Source organism: Mus musculus, chromosome 14 (assembly GCF_000001635.26).
Source record: "Mus musculus strain C57BL/6J chromosome 14, GRCm38.p6 C57BL/6J".
NCBI classification, from domain to species: Eukaryota; Metazoa; Chordata; class Mammalia; order Rodentia; family Muridae; genus Mus; species Mus musculus.
This window is the reverse complement of record NC_000080.6, coordinates 106,416,259-106,440,064: the sequence shown is the minus strand read 5'-3', so window position 1 is coordinate 106,440,064 and position 23,806 is coordinate 106,416,259. Positions and strand designations below refer to the sequence as shown.

The 23,806-nt window shown below is 37.9% G+C and overlaps 1 long non-coding RNA gene across 1 annotated transcript in view; it reads left to right on the top strand.

The window, feature by feature from the left end:
* 1700128A07Rik (RIKEN cDNA 1700128A07 gene) overlaps positions 1-22,878 on the top strand; it is a 69,334-nt gene extending 46,456 nt beyond the window's left edge. The window contains exons 3-4 of the long non-coding RNA NR_045938.2: positions 15,981-16,370; positions 22,621-22,878. This is a non-coding gene — a long non-coding RNA (RIKEN cDNA 1700128A07 gene). The remainder of the gene's footprint in view (positions 1-15,980; positions 16,371-22,620) is intronic.
* The last annotated feature ends 928 nt before the right edge of the window (positions 22,879-23,806 follow it).

Below are 23,806 nucleotides of genomic sequence, written 5' to 3'. Positions count from 1 at the left end.
TAAATCCACAGAGCTGCAAACTTCCCTTAAACACAAAACAACACTACATCTGACAAATGGTCACTTCAATAAGCCTTCTATCTTTTAAACCTGAACTAATCCATACAGACAGTGTAATAAGTTCAGTGGCTCACTGTAAAGTATTTTATTTCTGTAAGGTGTTTTTTCTTCTTGGTATTTGACAGACTTAAAAGAAGTAATATAAACAGTGTAAAATAGCATGTGGCATAAGTACATGCAAGTTGTTCTAATTCTAAATTCCTATCCTGTTATGTCACTATGGCTACTCCATCTAAGAAGATTTACATAGAAATTTCTATGTAAACTTTCCAGATTAAGATTTTTAAAGGAATTTACTTTTACTTGTATTTTAATACATTATTTCCCTCATATTATTTATTTCAAGTAAATTTACCTGTTATCGTAGAAAATTAAACTTCTAATAAATTTTTATTTGTGAAAAGTGTTTTCCTTTTTCTTTCTTTCTTCACCCCCTCCCTCCCCCGGTTAAAAGAAAAGCAATATGCCACAAGCTTTTGCAGTAGCACGTGCTTGGACTGCCCTCTAGTGGTCTCTTAGTCACTAACACCCGGTGAGTTGGAAGGAGGAGGTCTGGGGAAATCACCAACACACAGGCGTAGATATATGTTCAGCCAAGAAACTGACTTTCATAGCAGATAAGAAAATGGCCTCCTCATACAATTCTTGAAGGATATTAAAGATCAAAATTTCTTATAACATTATTGTTACTTTAAAAATATTTATTATTTGTGTTGTATTGTGTAGAAATCATAAAAAATGACTATTGCTTGAAACAAACAAACACTGAAGTTGATACAAAGAAATACTATCGGCAAACCTGGGCTTCTGAGAACTACCCTCACCACATTGCTGCTGCTCACAATGGCTCCCCTTCTGAGTTATTTTAACTTTTAATTAACCCTGTTACTTTCTTACACTCATAAAGAATTATCTAATGCAAGATGGCCTAGTTGGCCATCATTGGAAAGAGAGGCCCATCGGTCTTACAAACTTTATATGCCCCTTTACAGGGGAATGCCAGGGCCAAGAAGTGGGATTGTGTGGGTAGGGGAGTGAGGGGCGAGGGTATGGGGGACTTTGGGGATAGCATTGGAAATGTAAATGAAGAAAATACCTAATAAAAAAAAAGAAAGAGAGAAAAAGAAAGAATTATCTCTAGATGTGAGAGTTTAGCATTTAAACCATTTGCACTCATGGCATTTATTACAGCTTAACAATAATTCAATAAGTGAATCCTAGGTAAAAACAAAAAATTTTGGGATCATTCATAACAAATGCTAATCATAGAGCATCCTTTTGGGGCAGAATACTGATTCATTTTCATGTACTGTTTAAAAAATATTCTCCAACTTTTGTTTGCTAACTAGAAGGAATTTACAAACAATATCGCCTCATACATTTTCTGTGTGTACTTTATGGGCAATATTTACTTCTTCACGTCTCTTAGAATTACACTAATATTTTATTTCCTTTTACCTCAAACTGTTAATAAGGATATGTTTTGTATGTTCAATGTACTAGTTTAAACTGTATGAAGAAATTGAAACTATATTTCCTTTAGTTGCAGAGAATTTAATCAGAATATTAGATAAATAATGAACATTATATATAACAATAGACATATTTGAAACGTTTCATCATTGAGGTTATACTTTGCAATTAAATGTCTTTTTTTGCCTTCTTAGAAAACACTACAGAAAACCAAGAAAACAGGAAAACTTAAGGCAATAGGGGAAATTACTGTGTTTTGTAAGGAGCATATAAAATAATCCTTTCCAAAAGTGTAACTCACGTGAACATTTTCTAAATGTTCTCCTTGATAGAAATATTTCCTAAAGGGAGAACTTCAGACAGCTCTCTGGTGGATGCATTGGTAATGATGGCATAAACCGAAGATTTAGAACAGCACAAGAGTTACAAAGTATGCACTGTACATAAGCTATCCTTACTATCCTAATACACTTTAGATTCTATATGTAATGCAGCAAAAAATAGAAGCACAATATACATATGCTATGTAAAAAGATTCGTGGACATATTTCACCATCACATCATCTCCCCCCCCCCCCACACACACCTGGGTTTCAGATTTGAAACTACAAAACTATGTCCTTAAAAAAATTAATATGGCCCTTCTGGTCAGCTCCAGCACTGGGTCACCTTGGGCACCCAGGTGACACCCCCAAGGTCCCTAGAGGACTCTCCATGAGATCTTAGGACACAACTTCTGTTCCATTCCAATCGTGCAGGACCTGAGACAGCATTAGGGAAGCAGAAAACCCGGCCTGACCAAGGTCACAAGTCCCTTCCAGACTGTACCAGCACCTGGTCACCTAGGGCAAGGAGTCTGCAGACACCCCCAAGGTCCCTAGAGGACAGCTTCTGAGGCAGACCCCGTTTCTGGATCCAGACATCCTGGCACCTTCTCTGCTAGAGGAGAGGTGTCCAACCCACCTGGGAGGGCTTTGCCAGAGCACCTAGAGGAGCCATCTTGGTTCCTGGATCCCTCTGAGACGAGGCTGCACAGGTGAGAGTTTGGACTGCAGAAGCTAACAGCTTCTGGGACAGGCCAAAGATACACAGCTTCTGGGACAGGCCCTGTTTCAGGCCTTCATCTTCTGCCAGGAGGCAGGTCTGAACGCCAGATATCTGTGCACCTTCCCTGCAAGAGGGGAGCTTGCCAGCAGAGAGTGCTCTGACCACTGAAACTCAGGAGAGAGCTAGTCTCCCAGGTCTGCAGATAGAGGCTAACAGAATCACGAGAGGAACAAGCTCTAACCAGAGATAACTATAACAACTAACTCCAGAGATTACCAGATGGCGAAAGGCAAACGTAAAAATCTTACTAACAGAAACCAAGACAACTCACCATCATCAGAATGCAGCACTCCTACCTCACCCAGTCCTGGGCACCCCCAACACACCCGAAAACCTAGACCCGGTTTTAAAAGCGTATCTCATGATGATGGTAGAGGGCATCAAGGACTTTAATGACACACTTAAAGAAATACAGGAGAACACTGCTAAAGAATTACAAGTCCTTAAAGAAAAAACAGGAAAACACAACCAAACAGGTAGAAGTCCTTAAAGAAAAACAGAAAAACACATCCAAACAGGTGATGGAAATGAACAAAACCATACTAGACCTAAAAAGGGAAGGAGACACAATAAAGAAACCACAAAGTGAGGCAATGCTGAAGATAGAAACCCTAGGAAAGAAATCTGGAACCATAGAACAGCAATGGATTACAAGACATGGAAGAGAGAATCTCAGGTGCAGAAGATTCCATAGAGAACATCAGCACGACAATCAAAGAAAATGCAAAATGCAAAAAGACCCTAACTCAAAACATCCAGGAAATCCAGGACACAATGAAAAGACCAAACCTATGGATAATAGGAGTAGTGGAGAATGAAGATTTTCAACTTAAAGGGCCAGCAAACATCTTCAACAAAATTATAGAAGAAAATTTCCCAAACCTAAAGAAAAAGATGCCCATGAACATACAAGAAGCCTACAGAACTTCAAATAGACTCGACCAGAAAAGAAATTCCTCCCGACACATAATAATCAGAACAACAAATGCACTAAATAAAAATAGAATGTTAAAGCAGTAAGGGAAAAAGGTCAAGTAACATATAAAGGCAGCCTATCAGAATTACACCATACTTTCCACTAGAGACTATGAAAGCCAGAAGATACTGGACAGATGTTATACAGACACTAAGAGAACACAAATGCCAGCCCAGGCTACTATACCCAGCCAAACTTTCAATTACCATGGATGGAGAAACCAGAGTATTCCATGACAAAACCAAATTCATACATTATTTTTCCATGAATCCAGCCCTTCAAAGGATAATAACGAAAAAAAACAAACAAACAAACACGAATACAAGAACGGAAAGCACACCCTAGAAAAAGCAAGAAAGTAATCCTTCAACAAACCTAAAAAAAAATAGCCATAAGAACAGAATGCCAACACTAACAACAAAAATAATAGGAAGCAACAATTACTTTTCATTAATATCTCTTAATATCAATGGGCTCAATTCCCCAATAAAAAGACATAGACTAACAGACTGGCTACACAAACAGGACCCAACATTCTGCTGCTTACAGGAAACACATCTCAGGGAAAAAGACAGACACTGCCTCAGAATGAAAGGCTGGAAAACAGTTTTCCAAGCAAATGGTCTGAAGAAACAAGCTGGAGGAGCCATTCTAATATTGAATAAAATCGACTTCCAACCCAAAGTAATTAAAACACACAAGGAGGGAAACTTCATATTCATCAAAGGTAAAATCTTCCAAGAGGAACTCTCAATTCTGAATATCTATGCTCCAAATGCAAGGGCAGCCACATTCATTAAACTTTAGTAAAGCTCAAAGCACACATTGCACCTCACACAATAATAGTGGAAGGCTTCAACACACCACTTTCATCAATGGACAGAACATGGAAAGAGAAACTAAACAGGGATATAGTGAAACTAACAGTAGTTGTGAAACAAATGGATCTGACAGATATCTACAGAACATTTTATCCTAAAACAAAAGGATATACCTTCTTCTCAGCACCTCACGGGACCTTCTCCAAAATTGACCATATAATTGGTCACAAAACAGGCCTCAACAGATACAAAAAAATTGAAATTGTCCCATGCATCCTATCAGACCACCATGGACTAAGGCTGATCTTCAATAACAACATAAATAATAGAAAGCCAACATTCACGTGGAAACTGAACAACACTCTTCTCAATGATACCTTGGTCAAGGAAGGAATAAAGAAAGAAATTAGAGACTTTTTAGAGTTTAATGAAAATGAAGCCACAACATACCCAAACTTATGGGACACAGTGAAAGCATTTCTAAGAGGGGATCTCATAGCTCTGAGTGCCTCCAAAAATAAACTAGGGAGAGTAAACACTAGCAGCTTGACAACACACCTAAAAGCTCTAGAACAAAAGGAAGCAAATTCACCCAAAATGAGTAGATGGCAGGAAATAATCAAACTCAGGGATGAAATCAACCAAGTGGAAACAAGAACTATTCAAAGAATCAACCAAACAAGGAGCTGGTTCTTTGAGAAAATCAACAAAATAGATAAACCCTTAGCCAGACTCACTATAGGGCACAGAGACAACATCCCAATTAACAAAATCAGAAAAGAAAAGGGAGACATAACAACAGATCCTGAAGAAATCCAAAACACAGTCAGATCCTTCTACAAAAGGCTATACTCAACAAAACTGGAAAACCTGGATGAAATGGACAAATTTCTAGACAGATAACAAGTACCAAAGTTAAATCAGGATCAGATTAATGATCTAAACAGTCCTATATCCCCTAAAGAAATAGAAGCAGTCATTAATAGTTTCCCAACCAATAAAAAGCCCAGGATCAGATGGGTTTAGTGCAGAGTTCTATCAGACCTTCAAAGAAAATCTAATTTCAGTTCTTCACAAACTATTCCACAAAAGAGAAACAGAAGGTACTCTACCCAACTCATTTTATGAAGCCACTATTACTCTGATACCTAAACCACAGAAAAACCCAACAAAGATATAGAACTTCAGACCAATTTCTCTTATGAATCAATGCAAAAATCCTCAATAAAATTCTCGGTAACTGAATCCAAGAACACATCAAAACAATCATCCATCCTGACCAAGTAGGTTTCATTCCAGGGATGCAGGGATGGTTCAATATTTGGAAATCCATCAACGTAATCCACTATATAAACAAACTCAAAGACAAAAACCACATGATCATCTCCTTAGATGCGGAGAAAGCTTTTGACAAAAACCAACACCCATTCATGATAAAAGTCTTGGAAAGATCAGGAATTTGAGGCCCATACCTAAACATGATAAAAGCAATCTACAGCAAACCAGTAGCCAACATCAAAGTAAATGGTGAGAAGCTGGAAGCAATCCCACTAAATTCAGGGACTAGACAAGGCTGCCCATTTTCTCCCTACCTATTCAACATTGTACTTGAAGTCCTAGCCAGAACAATTAGACAACAAAAGGAGATCAAGGAGATACAAATTGGAAAGGAAGAAGTCAAAATATCCCTTTTTGCAGATGATATGATTGTATATATAAGTGGCCCTAAAAATTCGACAGAACTCCTAAACCTGATAAACAGGTTCAATGAAGTAGCTGGATATAAAATTAACTCAAACAAGTTCAATGGTCTTTCTGTACACAAAGGATAAACAGGCTGAGAAAGAAACTAGTGAAACAACACCCTTCACAATAGTCACAAATAATATAAAATACCTTAGCGTGACTCTAACTAAGGAAGTGAAAGATCTGTATGATAAGAGCTTCAAGTCTCTGAAGAAAGAAATTAAAGAAGATCTCAGAAGATGGAAAGATCTCACATGCTCATGGATTGGCAGGATCAATATAGTAAAAATGGCTATCTTGCCAAAAGCAATCTACAGATTCAATGCAATCCCCATCAAAATTCCAACTCAATTCTTCAACAAATTGGAAAGGGCAATCTGCAAATTCATATGGAATAACACAAAACCTAGGATAGCAAAAACTCTTCTCAAGGATAAAAGTACCTCTGGTGGAATCACCATGACTGACCTAAAGCTGTACTACAGAGCAATTGTATAAAAACTTCATGGTATTGGTATAGCAACAGACAAGTAGACAAATGGAATAGAATTGAAGAACCAGAAATGAACCCACACACCTATGGTCACTTGATCTTTAAAAAGGGAGCTAAAAACATACAGTGAGAAAAAGACAACATTTTCAACAAGTGGTGCTAGCACAAGTGGCGGTTATCATGTAAAAGAATGCAAATTGATCCATTCCTATATCCTTGTACTAAGGTCAAATCTAAGTGGATCAAGGAACTCCACATAAAACCAGAGACACTGAAACTTATAGAGGAGAAAGTGGGGAAAAGCCTCAAAGATATGGGCACAGGGGAAAAATTTCTGAATAGAACAGCAAAGGCTTGTGCTGTAAGATAGAGAATCGACAAATGGGACCTCATAAAATTCCAAAGCGTCTGTAAGGCAAAAGACACTGTCAATGAGACAAAAAGGCCATCAACAGATTGGGAAAGGATCTTTACCTTTCAGATAGAGGACTAATATCCAATATATATAAAGAACTCAAGAAGGTGGACTCCAGAAAATCAAATAACCCCATTAAAAAATGGGGCTCAGAGCTAAATAAAGAATTCTCACCTGAGGAATACTGAATGGCTGAGAAGCACCTATAAAAATGTTCAGCATCCTAAATCATCAGGGAAATGCAAATCAAAACAACCCTGAGATTCCACCTCACACCAGTCAGAACGGCTAAGATCAAAAATTCAGGTGACAGCAGATGCTGGGGAGGATGTGGAGAAAGGGGAACACTCCTCCATTGTTGGTGGGCTTGCAAGCTTGTACAACCACTTTGGAAATCATTCTGGCATTTCCTCAGAAAATTGGACATAGTACTACCGGAGGATTCTGCAATACCTCTCCTGGGCATATATCCAGAAGATGTTCCAACTGGTAAGAAGGACACATGCTCCACTATGTTCATAGCAGCCTTATTTATAATAGCCAGAAGCTGGAAATAACCCAGATGCCCCTCAACAGAGGAATGGATACAGAAAATGTGGTACATATACACAATGGAGTACTACTCAGGTATTAAAAAGAATGAATTTATGAAATTCTTAGGCAAATGGATGGATATGGAGGATATCATCCTGACTGAGGTAACCCAATCACAAAAGAACTCACATGATATATACTCACTGATAAGTGGATATTAGCCCAGAAACCTAGAATTCCCAAGATACAATTTCCAAAACACAAGAAATTCAAGAAGGAAGACCAATGAGTGGATACTTCATTCCTCCCTAGAATAGGGAATAAAATATCCATGGAAGGAGTTGAAGAGACAATGTCTGGTGCTGAGACGAAAGGATGGACCATCCAGAGACTTCCCCACCTGGGGGTCCATCCCATAACCAGTCAGCAAACCCAGACACTATTGCATATGCCAGCAAGATTTTGCTGAAAGGGCCCTGATATAGCTGTCTCCTGTGAGGCTTTGCCAGTGCCTAGCAAATACTAAGTGGATGCTCAGAGTCATCTATAGAATGGAACACAGGGCCCCCAATGGAGGAGCTAGAGAAAGTACCCTAGGAGTTTAGGGGTCTGCAACCCTACAGGTGGAACAACAATATGAACTACCCAGTACCCCAAAGCTCGTGTCTCTACCTGCATATGTAGCAGAAGATGGCTTAGTTGGCCATCATTGGGAAGAGAGGCCCTTGGTCTTGCAAACTTTATATGCCTCAGTACAGGGGAACGCCAGGGCCAAGAAGTTGGAGTGGTTGGATAGGGGAGTGGGAGGGAGGTTTGTGGGGGACTTTTGGGATAGCACTGGAAATGTAAATGAAGAAAATACTTAATAAAAATAATTTTTAAAAAATATGTAAAATCATCTGCTGATTTGATGAATTATATACCTTAAATATATGTGTTGCTGTAGCGAGCATATGGTGAGGTGTGTCTTAGATACTGCCTAGATCACTTGGATCTGAGCCTTTTTTTTTTTTTTTGACAAATCACTATTATATAGCTCTGACCAAAGGAAAGTTTTGATTAAAAAGCAAATTTATCTTTAGGAAAGCATACAGTGGGAAATGTTCTATAGTAGCATATTCTCAATTGTTCATCAAGTAGAGTAGGTTTGTCTATACTCCAGAGTGAAGGACTGTAGCCGCCCGCAGCTACAGGAACCCGGTTCCTGAAGAGGAGGCTGAAGCGATATGGGAGGACATGACGGGAGAAAACAGGAGACCAAGACAAGATATTGTTTCTTTGTTTGTTTGTTTTGTCTTTTTTGTTTTTCAAGACAGGGTTTCTCTATGTAGCCCTGGCTGTCCTGGAACTCACTTTGCAGACCAGGCTGGCCTCCAACTCAGAAATCTGCCTGCCTCTACCTCCCAAGTGCTGGGATTAAAGGCATATGCCACCACCACCCAGCTCCAAGACAAGATATTGCTCAAGGCCCAGAGTTTACTAAGAGTCTGAGCTTATAAATTCTCTTGATGCTCTGTCGCCAGGCTGTCAGCACTTGGTCAGGAATGTCTCAGGAAGACAGGTTCAGTCCCTCAGTGGGTAGGAGTCTTAGAGAAGAGAGCAGAGGTGGCAGAATAACACACCTATCTCTAGGTCAGAAGACTCCACCCTAGGTGGTCTCGTTCACAGTGGCAGAACAGTTCTGAGCCAGGTTGCTTAAGGCTGGGGAGGCTACACAGTACTGTAAAAAAGGCTTTTAGAATTATAGCACTATGATAAAGCCTGGTTGCTACCGCCTACCATTAGCACCACGGACTACAGACTGAAATGATGGGTTTTGGAGCTTGATAAAATTATGATTTATGTAATAACAGCCATCCCCACCGTGACATTTAATGCCAGTTCATCATCTGAATCTTCGTGACATCAACATAAAGGAGGTGAGAACTATAGAAACCTGAGGATAGGAGGTCTTATAGTGTGGCTGAGTTCTCTCCACTGTGTTGTTAGTAAGGAGCAAATCTACCAAGTGTTCCCATCTGTCTCCTCTCGACACACTCATCATTGAAGGAGGAGAAGCCCATCACAAGCAGAAAATCTGAGGATACACTTTGTAGTGTATAATTGCGTACACTTTCTATATGTGCACATATGTGTGTGTGTGTATATATATATATATATATATATATGCATATGTGTACAAATATGCACATATGCAAACATATTAAAAATATTCACCACTTTTAGAGCATTTCCTCACTCCATGCTCAAATTTCATGTTCAGAAAGGTAGAACTCTGCATGGCGTTCACTTTCCCTTTATAACTGACGGTCGCCTCAGGAGGTGACATGAATTCAGCATTGGGGAACTACAACATACCATACTGTTGAGACAGCTTTATTCAGGTCACAGACGGCAAGGAGATTGTTCCTAAGGGAGAAAACGCTCGAGTAGGAGAATGGAAAATCGGGATTTCATAAAATAAAGAGGCTCAGGGAAAAGAATGGAGAATTCTTGGTCACTTGGGAAGGGTGAATGGAAACTCACCTCAGAGCGTCAGAAGGCAGGGTGGTCATTGTGACTGTCCAACCTTATATGCATGGGCTGCATGGGCCCAGGAAGCTATGAACTATGGCTATGGTGCAACATAAAACCATAAACTTACATGAAACATAAACTTTTTGTGTGAGAATTTCGTATGCACACACAGTGTATTTTGATCAAGGCCATTCCCTGTTCCCGTAATTTTGTTCCTTACTTTCTTCCTAACTCTTGAGGGAGTGGAACTATGTAGGTGATAACATTGTGTCACAATGTCAGAGAATGCCACACCTGGTGGGGGCAGGGGGTGTGAGATGAGAGAAATCTTTTGCGTTTTCCAGTCCCAAAGGTTCAGGCAAGCTTCAACATTGCCACTACATTGCCATAGTCTTTCTTGGATGTGAAAATGTTGTCAATTTTTTAAAAAATCCCACTACTGACTAAAAAAACAATTGGCCACTGAAGGTTTTGAGGTGCTGTTACTTTGCCAATTAATTTGCCAAGAGCAGACATTTTGACAAATAGCCTCACTTTTCCTATATGACCTCATAAATATATACTATGTTACAACTTAAACATAATTCCCTTCAAAATAGCCAAATCCATTAACGAAGTTAAAATAAGTCTGGTGATTTAAAAAGAGAAATGCCTTTCCCAGGAACATCTTCACGTGCATTGTACTAAAAGGAAGTAGACAGGGATGGGAGAGAGCTTGAAAATCCTAGCAGTCAAACACGTGCAGTAGAGGCAAGACAAAGTGTTTACTTTTAAAGCTTTCTGAGACAATAACTAATCTTGAAGTTTGGCCTCCTGTTGTGATATAATATATTTGAATGTCATCAATATATTAAGTGCAGTAAATACTGAGTTAAAATTCTCTGGAAAATCTGAAACAAGTTTTATTTCAACATCGCAATTTTTCTTTTAAAGCACAGCAGAGCAGAGCAGCAAGTCCCAGCATTCATGTTTCTGCTTTCCCAGTTGCCAACATCCTCACTCCACGTCTGCTCCTGAAAGTAATATGTAACTGAGTCCATGTCTTAACCAGTTGTAATTGGAAAATCTATTCATCACCCAGGTGTGAGAGAGACTGGTCCCAAAGAGACAGATGATGGACTGTGAGGAATCTACCCCATAGCTCTCTTTCCCAGGGACTGGACCCTGGGGATGTTGTTCATATCCAGATGGAAGGAGTGTCTGCTCCTTCACAGGGCCCAGGGAATTCCTACTCTTCCTCCCCATAGATATAATTCTTGCTGATTCTACTCTCATCCAGAGCACCAGATGCTGCAAGCCATGACCTTGGAAAGAACACCACTGATCGTTAGAAAGAGAGTCATAAAACGAAATCCAGAAAGATGGACAAAATGAGAGGACAGGCCACACCACAGGACAGAGCACAAACAACAAAAGCAGAAAGAAATGGAGACGTAAAGAAAGTTTAAGGAAGGGTATGAAGAAGAAGGAAAGGACGTGGGTAACATAGGGAGTATCCTTTGTCATACGTGTGCACCAGTTGTCACAGGACTCGGATCTGCATATTTTCTAGTCTAAAAAAATCGTCTAGTCTAACTAAAAAAAAAGAAAAAAAGAAAAAATCTACAAACTTGCAGAACTCTAGTTTGGAAAATAGGTCTACATAATTACTATTTTTAAAAAGTATAGTTCTCTTAGGAATTGTATAATACACAATCTTCCTTCCTTGCTCTAATCTTATTGCAAATAGCAGACTATTGATTGTTTCTAAGCCAGCCTTCTCCTTCCTGTGCAAGGAAGGATCCAAGTGTAAAGTGGCACTCCTCTGAACCTCTTTGCTAACAGTGACTCTTCTCCCATTGTTCTGGAAGCGCTGACACTTTCTTCATCTTTCTCCTTTTTCCTCCCTGTGGGAGGAAAACATCTGTATGCCTTGGAGAAAGGGCGATGATAGAACGGACCTGAGGCCTTTCAGTCTGTTAACCAGGGTTTACTTTTTATGGTTCCTTTTCTTTTCTTTGTGCACTGCTCATTCTGAAGGATAGCCACGTTTTACAGTCTATATATACCCCTTTGTAGTAATTAATCAATTTGATGTTTAATCGTCACGTTTGCCAAGGCTGTATTTTATGTCAACTGATGCGTTCAGTCATTGGGATTTTTAAAATAAAAACAAACGGTCTTTCAAAAGACAGGAAAATAATCTAATACTCATCTTCAAGCCATGTTTTCCCTTGTTTCAGAGACTTTTAAAACAGAAAATATAAACACCATGAGAAAAACTATATTAGCACAAACAGACTACAGAGTGTCATCTGGAAACTTTGAACAGGAAAATATTATTTTAAGGTTACAAAATGGAACAAGATATCCATTTAATTTTTGTTTGAACAAACAGCAAAGTAGCATTAATAGCTATAGAATTCATGAAAACAAGAAAGGGAGGGTGTGTAATAGTGAACGTGAGTGTTGGGAGAAGCTTGACAAGGGAATTATCAGCTGTTGGGTGGAGCCCCTCAGAGGGCAGTTCCCCTAGGTTCCTGACTGCCACCTTTACAGAGTGTCACTGATAGTGTCAAGAATTGGTGCTTGCCTATGGGATGGGTCTCAAGTTGGGCTGTTTATTAGTTGGCCATTCCCTTGGTCTTTTCTCCATCTTTGTCCCTGAATTTCTTTTAGACAGGACAAATTTTGAGTCGAAAGTTCTGTGGGTGGATTGGTATCCTTATTCCTCCACTGGGGATCCTGCCTGAGTACAGGAAGTGGTGTCTTCATGATCCATATCCCCACTGCTATGTGTCTCAGCTAAGGTCACCAGCATTGAATCCTGGGAGCTTCCCCCATCACAGGTCTCTGGCAGGTCCTAGAGATCCCCACCACCTCACCACCCCTGAAAGCTACACTTTCTTTATTTTTCTACTGATAGACACCTTGGCAAAGGCTGGCTATTGTGAATTTACTGCAATAAACAGAGAGGTACAAGTATGTTTGTTGTTTGTAAACAGAGTCCCCCAGGCACATTCTTAGGTGAGGTATAGCTAGGTCATACATTAGCTCAATGTGAGGATTGTTTTGTTTTGTTTTGTTTTGTTTTGTTTTGTTTTTTAAGGACCTATGATAAAGATTTCCTTAGTGACTGAACTAATTAATATCCAAACCAACATTTGTACCAATAAGAAATTTGCAACTGCCTCCACCCCCATTGTTCCCAACATTCGTTGTTGCTTGTTTTATTATAATAACCTTTCTGATTGAGATGAGATAACACCTATGGAGTTTTAATTTGTATTTCCCTGATGGCCATGGATGTTGTTGAACATTTTTTCCAGATGCTTATTGGACATTTATATAATTTCTTTTGAGAACTCTGATTAATTCATTAATCACTTTTTATTGCATGGTTTTCTGCTATTGTGTTCTTCAGTTCTTTATCTATTTTGTATATTATTTCTCTGTGAGATGTATAGCAGTCATTTGCTAAGCTGATTGTTTTTCTTGCTGTTCAAAATTTCTTCTGTTAAATTCAAGTATTTCTATTTGTAAATTTGAGGTTTTCTTTTTTGTTTGTTTTTTGTTTGTTTGTTTTTTGATACAAGGTTTTTCTGTATAGCTTTGGCTGTCCTGGAACTCAATCTGAAGACCAGGATGGCCTCAAACTCAGAAATCTGCCTGCCTCTGCCTCCCAAGTGCTGGGATTAAAGGTGTGTACCACCACTGCCCTGCTGAGATTTTATTTCTTGAGCTAATGGAGTACCCTAAAGAAATGTCCCCATATTTTCTTCTAAAAGTCCCACAACTTTGTGACTTATGGGTTAAACACATTCTATACATTTGTATAGTGTATACTTTTATATTTTGTATTTTAAAGTCTTCACTCTTCTAAATATAGTGATTATCGAGCACCATTTGTTGAAGGCAAGATCTTTTATCCAGTGTGTTTTTAACATGTTGAAAGAATTCAGGTGCTGCACCTATGTAGGTTTCTTCTGAACCCTCCGTGCTGTTCTATTGATCTGTGTCTGCCTTGTGTTGCTGCTATGCTGTTCTCGTTGCTATGGCTCTGTCGTGTGCACACACATAGACACACACACACACACACACACACACACACACACATGAATGAGGTGGGGGGGACAGAGACAGAGAGACAGAGACAGAAAGACAGAGAGACAGACACAAAGACAAAGAGAGAGAACAAAAGTGGTCCTCAGAAACTGAAATCATATGTGAAATAAGAGATGTACAGAGAAGAAACTGTGAGAACAGTTGAGAGCACAGACTGTGTCTGTATGGTCACTTTCATGAGGATAAGTGAGTCTCTATGTACATTTCAGTTGAGCAGGTACAGGGCTATCTCTGTGCGTTATCAGGACAGCAATAAGCAGAAGATTTAAGAGACTGAAATAAAATTGTGTAATATAATTTGGATTGTATAAGCCCGAACAAATTCTAGGTGTTAAATTCGTAACATGTATGGATTTTACAATTTTCTAATTTCCAATTAATATCTATTTAATTGATTTACTATTAATTTTAAACTTGTACATTAATTCATTTCAAATTATTGCTCTTTCATTATTGCAGAGTGCTTACATTTGCATAAGGCTACTAATAACTCAATCATGGAGTAGAAAGAAATATATACTGCATCATCTACTCTATCACCATAACTTTGTATGTCTAAGTAAGATACAATAAAAGGAAAAAGATAAGGAATTTAAATTATGTGCAGTGTTTAAACAGTGTTTAGGAATGTAGAATTTAGAAAATAAGGCTTTTTTCCCCTTCTTCAATATCTACACATAAATTTCTGTGATAAGAAATTATATTTTTATTACACTAGTTATATTTAAATATTTATGATATTATTGATGATCGATTGAAACAGCTTGGGTAAAATAAATTAGGTCTCTTCGGCCTGAGGCCATTAAAGCATTCATTGCAGAAGGAAGTGAAATTGGCCTTCATGAATTAACCTCCTCCCTATCTGCTGGAACGTCCTCTAGTCCTGGCTACAGTACATTCCTGTGAGCTTCCGCTTAAGCCCTCTGCCAGACTTAATGTTATTCCTGAGGGAGGAAACCTGCCAGAGCTATTTCTCATTTAATTTGCAAGGACATCCTGTTTAGGTACTTATCAAAAGAACAAAATAGTTGATGCCAAATAGCACAAACTCTGCTTTAGAACACTTCACAAGCAGGATTGAAGTAACAGCAAACACCTTGAGGGAACTGTAGCTTCCCTCTTACAATCTAGTAAGTACCCACAAAATATGACTTTGAAGACTATGCTTTTAAAATATCTGTATTTGCTTTACATACACCAAGGGATTTCTAGGTTTGAGGATATTGCTGAATCATTTAGAATAGTTATTTAATGCTATAATTCACTAGAAAAAGAAATATTTCGATTGAACCATATGATAAATTCAAACATTTATCTATTTTGAATAAATAATTATTTAACATAAAGTATTTATTTTAATTATAATTGCCATGGTTAACAAGAAAACAAATTTTACCCACTTTATTACATAATCATTAATGTTCAAATATATTATTTAGTTTCATGTAATTTAATTTCCTAACTTAATGCAGACCATTCCAGTTTTCAATACCCCTGCTGTGTGTCATATAAAATAAATGTAGGTACATTTTGATTTTGAAGTTTTTTATGCCCCCCCAAAAATGGAATTGTTTCTACTTTTATGGACTGTGGCTATAACCTGTAACTTTAATATATAATTTATATTATAAATTATTATTATATAATTTATATTATAAATTATTATTATATAATTTATATTATAGTTAGCACCGTTGTAACACATTGTTTCTTATGTGTGCTTGCTTTTTTAAGGAATTTCTATCAACTAGATGACATCATGAATGTAACAGTAGTAAGGTTGGTAGTGAAATCACTCCTGATAAGAGGAGTTTGAAGTCTATTAGGAAGTGGAAGAGCAATGAAGTGACTACCCCTACGAGAACATTTTACATCACAGTTGCAAAGAACACATCTATCCTCTTCATTAAATCAACTGGTGTCCTTGAAGCTCCGGCTCAGCTGCCCTCTGACCCAAGAGAAGCAACAAAATCCTAAATCTCACTCCTCTGGCAAGATCCACCAGGAGGTGATTTGTTGAACAGCTTGTTATGTGTGTTGAGAGAAGATCTTCTACAACTATTAGGAACAAACACAAGCCCAAGTTTTGAAAAAGTCAAGCAAAAATGAAATTGAAATAGGATAGTAAGTTTATTTTATTTTCACAGTTAATGGTTTCCATGGAAAACCATTTTTCCCCTTTTAGCTTTTACATTTCTTTTTATTGAGATAGATTTTTGTATGCAATATATCTTGATGTGGTTTTTCCTTCCCCCCATCTTCTCCCACAAGAAACAGATAAAGACATAGACACAGACATTCTCACACACAGAAATCATATAAAGATAGAAAGTCAGAAACGATGCTATATAGAAAAGACCTATAGGGTTAAAATAAAAATGACCAGACAAACAATTTTGTAATTAAAAAAGATGAAATTTCTTTAGACTTTATTTTAAAGACCCCTAAAATATTCTGTAGGAAGATGACAAATTAAGATAGAGTAGTACCTAGAGCTGTAGAGTCAGTTCCCCACCTGCCCTAAAACTCTCTATTATTTATTCACAGAATGAAACTGCTATACTCAGTCATTCTACACATCATGAAGTACGTTTCTATCAGTTCTCCCTTTGTACCAAAGGCCACCAAAGGCTGGATGTTTGCAGTTGCTGGCAGTTGTTGTCTGAAATGCTGTTAATGACAGGCAGCACACATTTCAGAGCCTGGGAAAGGTCCCAGTACTGAATATTCTCCGTGCTGCAGGACAATTGCTTTATTACTTACAGAGTAAAAAGTCAGAAGCAAAAGGACTGAAGCAGAGCCACTTCTTAAGACTATCAGAAATTACAAAGAATCATGTGCGTTTTGTGATCGTGTGAATGAAATATAACTGCCTGCTTTTATTATAAAATTGCACTTATTATAAAATTGTTTGGGGTCATACATTTCCTCACCAAGATATATATTTTTTAGAATAGAAGTATATGGAAAAAAATCAATTTGAAAAATTCAATTTGTGAGAATATAAGAAAAACCAGTGTGAGAAGGGGTTCTTTTCAGGGACATAGATGAGCACAGGGTTGCAGTTAAAACATTCATCAGCAAACAGTGACACAAACGAACTTTGAAATCTAGGAACAGTCAAAGAAATGTTCCCCAAGAAATCTTTAAGAAGTAGCCTTGTACAGAAAGTAGCAAGTTTTCAATTAAGTTTCTATCATTTAAGTTTGGAAACAAAAAACAAACAAACAAAAAAACCAAAGTGTGTATTGTTTGCTTTATCGTACATGATTTTAGGAAGTCTGACATTTGAATGACAGCTCAAAAATGAGTAAAAAGTTGACGTCCCTTGTATTTAATGACTTACTAGGTCACCATTACTTACAGAAAGAACACACTGCAACATCGGTGATTAGGCCAGTTTTAAGCGACCAGCATGCCTTGTATCCTGTGCAGATTTCTTGATTTAGTCTAAGAATTACAGTGGAATATTCTCCCACTTGTCCTGGACTATTCATTTCCTGTTATTTGCTCGATCCAGAGGCCAAGGGCTTTTGGTTTCTTGCCTTTGTCATATATCTGCTCAGGAGTGCTATTTAAGATGACTCTGGTCCTCGTGACCACAAGGTAAGTTACTGGAGTTGTTTTCCCAAAAGACTAGCAGCAGCACATGTGTTTAAATGCATTCCCCATTGTCTTGAGAATTTTCAAATAACTTGAGAGCAATCAAATGGACTGCACACATGGAACCATAAGTTAGAGTACTTTATTTTTTTTAAGGAAAGACATCATTGACTAGCAATTATGAATTGCTTTGACTTAAACGTTTATTAAAGTTATATTTCCTAACCACATTTAGTCTTGGATAAAATTTATTTAACTTTATATCCTTTCCAAAATCTGTCCCATAAATGTTTCTATTAACAATGCAACATTTCAGTGCGTGTAAGTATGAGTCTTAACCTTTCTTCTCAGACTGCCTGCATGACTTTCATCTCTATCTTGATTTGATAAGCACAGCACTAGCTTACAAACATATGATAGAGATGAGTTTTGTATTCAGAGTAGAAGTAATTTATACCCCAAACATTATTCAGTAATATTTTATATATACTTTGATCTGCTAACAATGAGGCAATATTCAGAAGTTTTCCTGCACAATGAATTTTTCTGGGTTTTTACTTAAGAAATACACTTTGGTTTTTTTTTTTTTATTTTTATGGATGGAAAACCTTATTTTTTAATATTTTTATTAGGTATTTTCCTCATTTACATTTCCAACGCTATCCCAAAAGTCCCCCATATACCCCCCTCCTCTACTCACCCACTCCCACTTTTTGGCCCTGGCATTCCCCTGTACTAGGGCATATAAAGTTTGAATGACCAATGGGCCTCTCTTTCCAGTGATTGCCGACTAGGCCATCTTTTGATACATATGCAGCTAGAGTCAAGAGCTCCGGGGTACTGGTTAGTTCATAATGTTGTCCCACCTATAGGGTTGCGGATCCCTTTAGCTCCTTGGGTACTTTCTCTAGCTCCTCCATTGGGGGCCCTGTGATCCATCCAATAGCTGACTGTGAGCATCCACTTCTGTGTTTGCTAGGCCCTGGCATAGTCTCACAAGAGACAGCTATATCTGGGTCCTTTCAGCATCTTGCTAGTGTGTGCAATGGTGTCAGTGTTTAGAAGCTAATTATGGGATGGATCCCCGGATATGGCAGTCTCTAGATGGTCCATCCTTTTGTCACAGCTCCAAACTTTGTCTCTGTAACTCCTTCCATGGGTGTAAAACCTTATTTTTATCATTTGTCATTCTGTGTGAGATATGCAGAGACATCACTCGTTAATTCCGTAGCAGCCTCAGCTTCTTTTCAGAGCCTATTACCCATAGCATTGAGACTTTGAACGTCATCTTTTGAGAACTGTTAATTTCTTTGACCCATTAATTAACTGGCAGGTTCATCCTAGGTCTTTAGGTATTCTATATACTAACCTCCTGTGTGATGTACAATTGCAGGAGATTTGTTTTCCCCTTCTGCGTGTCTTCTCTCTACTGAATTTCTTTTGGTAAGTAAGATTTTTAGTTTATGTAAATCCTGTTTGGTTTTACTTCCTGAGTTGCTGGAATAGTTTTCAGAATATCGTTGATGTGTGGATTTTGAAATGTTTTCATGTGGCGTCCTTTAATACATTCAGACTTTTAGGTCTTCTATCAAAATCTTCCATCCATTTGTACTTTGTTTGTTTTTGAGTCTAGGTTTCTATGTAATCCTGGAACTCACTATATAGACCAGACTAGCCTTGAACTTGAAGACAGAGATTTCCCCTGCCTTTGCTTACTGAGTGTCCAAATTAAATCCATGTGCCACCATGTCAGGTTTTAATCCATTCTAAATTGATATTTGTTCAGATTGAGATAAGAATTCAGTGTCATTCTTCTAGAGGTAGATACCAGATTTAAGCATTTTTTGTTAAGGGGAGTTTTACTCAATATATGTTTTGGGCATAATTGTCATAGGAAAAAAATCAGGTGGCTACAGCTTGTGTGGTTTACTTCTGGGTCTTCTATTCCATCCACCTGGCATATATCAGATATATATATATATATATGCTTTTGTGTTAATATCAAGCTATCTCCCTAGATTCATAAATTTGTTTTTTAATGATGCCCCATATATCTTGCATGATATGTTTGTACTGTCTTATTTCATATTTATTGTCTGAATGTTCTCATTCATTTACCTTGTCTTCAAGATCTGATATTCTATCTTCCATTTTGATTCCATCTTCTACTTGATCCATTTTATTGACGAAGCTGTGTACTTACTTTTTATGTGACTTAATAGTTGTTACTTCTATAATTTTAATGATGCATATTTTCAATATTTCTCTCTCATATTCTTCCTTCATATACCTGATTGCAGGGAACTGAGATAATATGAATGAAATAAGAATTTCAGGTTTAAGAATCTGCAGCAATTTGTATATGTCTGTAAACACAGAATTAGGGGAAGGGTCCATGGAATAGAAGAATAGAATCCTTTAGACACAATAGGGTCAATCTCTATGTTCAGGCTGAGAGAGCAATGCAAATTGAGGATGCAATCACAACTGATGGAGATTAGATATAAATATAGATATAGATATTTAGATATAGATATACCATTTATACCCCAGACAAATCATTATTTAAAATCCAGTAACACTGTAAGGGGTGAATGGAATAAAATCAAAATATTGTGCAGAAAGATATGAATCACTGGGAAGGAATGGAGGGTCATGAAGCAAAACCAGAGAACAGGAAAGTAAAGAGAGACGAAAACTTGGGACTCTGGGGTAGGTGGAGAGCCAAGATTATTAAAGCTATAGGAACAGTGAGAAAGTAAAACATGAATGTAGGCATACATTTTTTTGCAACTTTTAGTAAGGGTTCAATTTCTCCTATAGCCCATCAGCCAGCAGAGGTAGTGGAAGAGGAAAGTTATTAGGATATGAGGGAAGTGCACCTGTTCAGTAATTATTTCTTTGGGGGTGAGTTCAATCTTTTTGGGTAGCAATTCAGCCCCATAGCAAACACCAAACACAACTTAGCAGCTACAGACCAGTCCTTTCAGCAAGCAGAATCCTAGAAGCCATAGTGTAATCCTGAAGAAAGCTCCACACTCACCAACTGGACTGAGGTGGGCCGCAGAAGTGGCAAGCTGCTACAGGAACCTCATGAGCAGTTCTTGGGTGATTTTCTCTCAAGTTGAGCTCAACAATGCTATGTAAAGCAAACCAATAAAAGCATGCATGACTTTATTGAATGACATCCACATGGAGCAAACCAAACCAAAGCTCAGTGCTATTCTCCCACTATCTGTGAGGTCATAATTATACTCCTTCATCAAGAGTTATTTCACCTGTCTGCTATATCCAAACATTGTTTCACCTGCATCTACTTCAGGAAAACAGTCTTTCATGTGTTTGCTTTAGCAAGACATCCTTTCACCTGTATGCCCCAGCAAATCATCATTTGGCCTAACTAACTTTCTAAAGAACTTGAAGTTTCCACTTCACATGAAGGATATGGGGGATGAGACTCAGATAAAAGGAGGTAGGAACAAAGGGGGTAGTTTATGGCTTGTGGATAAGAGAAATAGAGACTACAAAAACCATAGACAGACACTACATGAAACTGGTGGGGAAAAAGAAAAGAAGGAAAAACGATCACAAAACCTCACTGAACAGTAAAAAAACAAACAAACAAAAAAAAAAACAAAAAAAAAACCAACTTTGAATATTTATGTACAAAGATTACAAAAATAAAAGAACCCACAATAACATAAAATATGAAAGGACAACATCAGCCAGTATTTCTTCCTCGCTGCCAAAATACTGGATCATTCCCCTCACTAAAATATCTTATAGACAAATCTAGACTTTTGCTCTGTGTCTCAGAAGTCAATATGCAGAGTAGATGGGTGTCTCCATGGAGACCAATCAAGATGCTTATGTGTATAGTCTCTGACTGGGCATCAGCATGGGTGAAGCCTCTGTTAATGTTTCTTAGCCTTCATAATGAAGAACTGTTCTAAATCCCTCTCTTCAAACATACACACACACACACATACACACACACACACATGCACACACACACGCATACACTGCTTTCTCTATGTGCAAGTTGGCCAGGCTCTCTCATCTTCAGTTTTGCTGTTGGAGTTTGTCATGTGGATCTGCCAACACCTGTGTGTGTGTGTATGGTATGTATGTATGTATGTATGTATGTATGTATGTATATATTTTGGCTATCTCTGCCTCTCAAAGCAATTCTCATGATGTCTATTGGTTAGTACTTGATGAGCCTTAGCCTGAGTACGTTTACTAAGAGTCCTTTTGGACCATAGTTTTCTTGATCCATCTATTCACAGGGATTTTCTTGCAGTTCTGTAATTCTATGGCACCCATGCTCTTTATAGTTGGAGAGGAGTGGCCAGGCCTAGTTTGGCAGCTTTCTCTCTTCCTATTCCCTTTGGTCTGAGTTGCTTACTGGCTCAAATTCTCGCAGGGTCTGTTTCTTCCTGTTCCAATAATACAGATGTTAAAACTGGAGAGCCAACATTGGCAACTCCCAGCAACTGCTTCATGCTTCCATGCTTAAGCATCTTGTCCTTTCCTAGAAATGTTCTTCTTCCCTTTGGTTTCAGAGCAGGTTGTTGGGGGAATCAACTTCTTCCTTGAGTTCATGGAAGCTCATAGTGTGTGTTCCTCTGCTGGTTCCCTTTTCAATCTAATGTTCACTGTTTCCATGTTTTACAAAACCTTCCTGAGACAGTAGTTTCCTCTGAAGCACCGCGGACTCTCCAGACCTCTCAGCTCTCTTTGCAATACTAACCCACATTTTTTTTTTCAGATCCATGGGGACATAGGGAAGAGACGATTGTCCTCACTCCATCTTCTTCCAAGACCCTCAGAATGTCTTCCTAGTAGTAGAAAATAAGACAGAACCACGATGCTTGAGAATACACCAGAGCCACGAGAAGATAAGAGTAAATGATAAACATCAGCTGAGACAATTTTACTTCATCAAAAATCTTCTAAAAGTTCACTTTTCTGCTTTATTCTGTCTTGTAAAAGTTAAAAATAAATCTTTTGCTTGCTTCATAACATCATCTCTTATTCCTCATGTTTGTATTTGATAAATCCAAGGTGGTGCTGGGATTTAGTTGGCCTGGCCATAGGTATCCTATAAGTTATTGTCCTTCAAGGATTCGGGATTCTTTTTAATCTCCCTAGTGGTAGAGTCATCCAAAATTAGATATAATGCTGTATGTTCTGCTAGCATTTAAGTTTTTAAATTCTTATTCTTCTCTCTGTACTATCTATCCAGCAACTATCATCTACATTAGTCTAGTTTCTCCATTATAACTAATGTTATCAACTGGCTATATACATTTACATTTTTAAAAAAAAAAGTTGTTTTCAAAGCTGAAAAAAAATATAAGAAGTACTATTTTCTATGTCCTTCCTTTTGGTGGTTGGTCAGAAGTATGGAAAAAATGAGGTGAAAAGTTTTAGTATAAAGGGGCAATAATACATATTATTCTATAAGTCTACAGTGAATCTAAATACAACATAAATATCTTTAGTGAGCTTCCATACTTTTGTTATTTAGGGTGTAATTATACGATGGATATTTCAAATGGCTGCAGGTAACCTAACATTATAAAGGCAACACCCTAGTTATTAGAAAAGAACTCACAGAAACTATTCTTCCTATGAATTGTACCAGCTCCCTGAGTTTGTAGACAGCATTCACATGCACGTGTCCATCACATCTTCCAGAAGCTGGGGTAGCACTGAAATTCCAAGGGGACAAAGTTGCAGTGACAAAATTTCAAATATCGTGCAGGAATTTGTGTCTATGTACCAAGAGAAAACTTATTTTTCTTTATACAAAAATGATCTATGTTTCAAACATAAGAGGAAGTTCTGCTAGTAAAGAAAAAGAGTATATTTCAGTTCTAACATGTGCAATGATGATATTGTAAGCTGTGTTTTAGAGTGACAAGGCTTTACATATTGATAAGACCATGCTA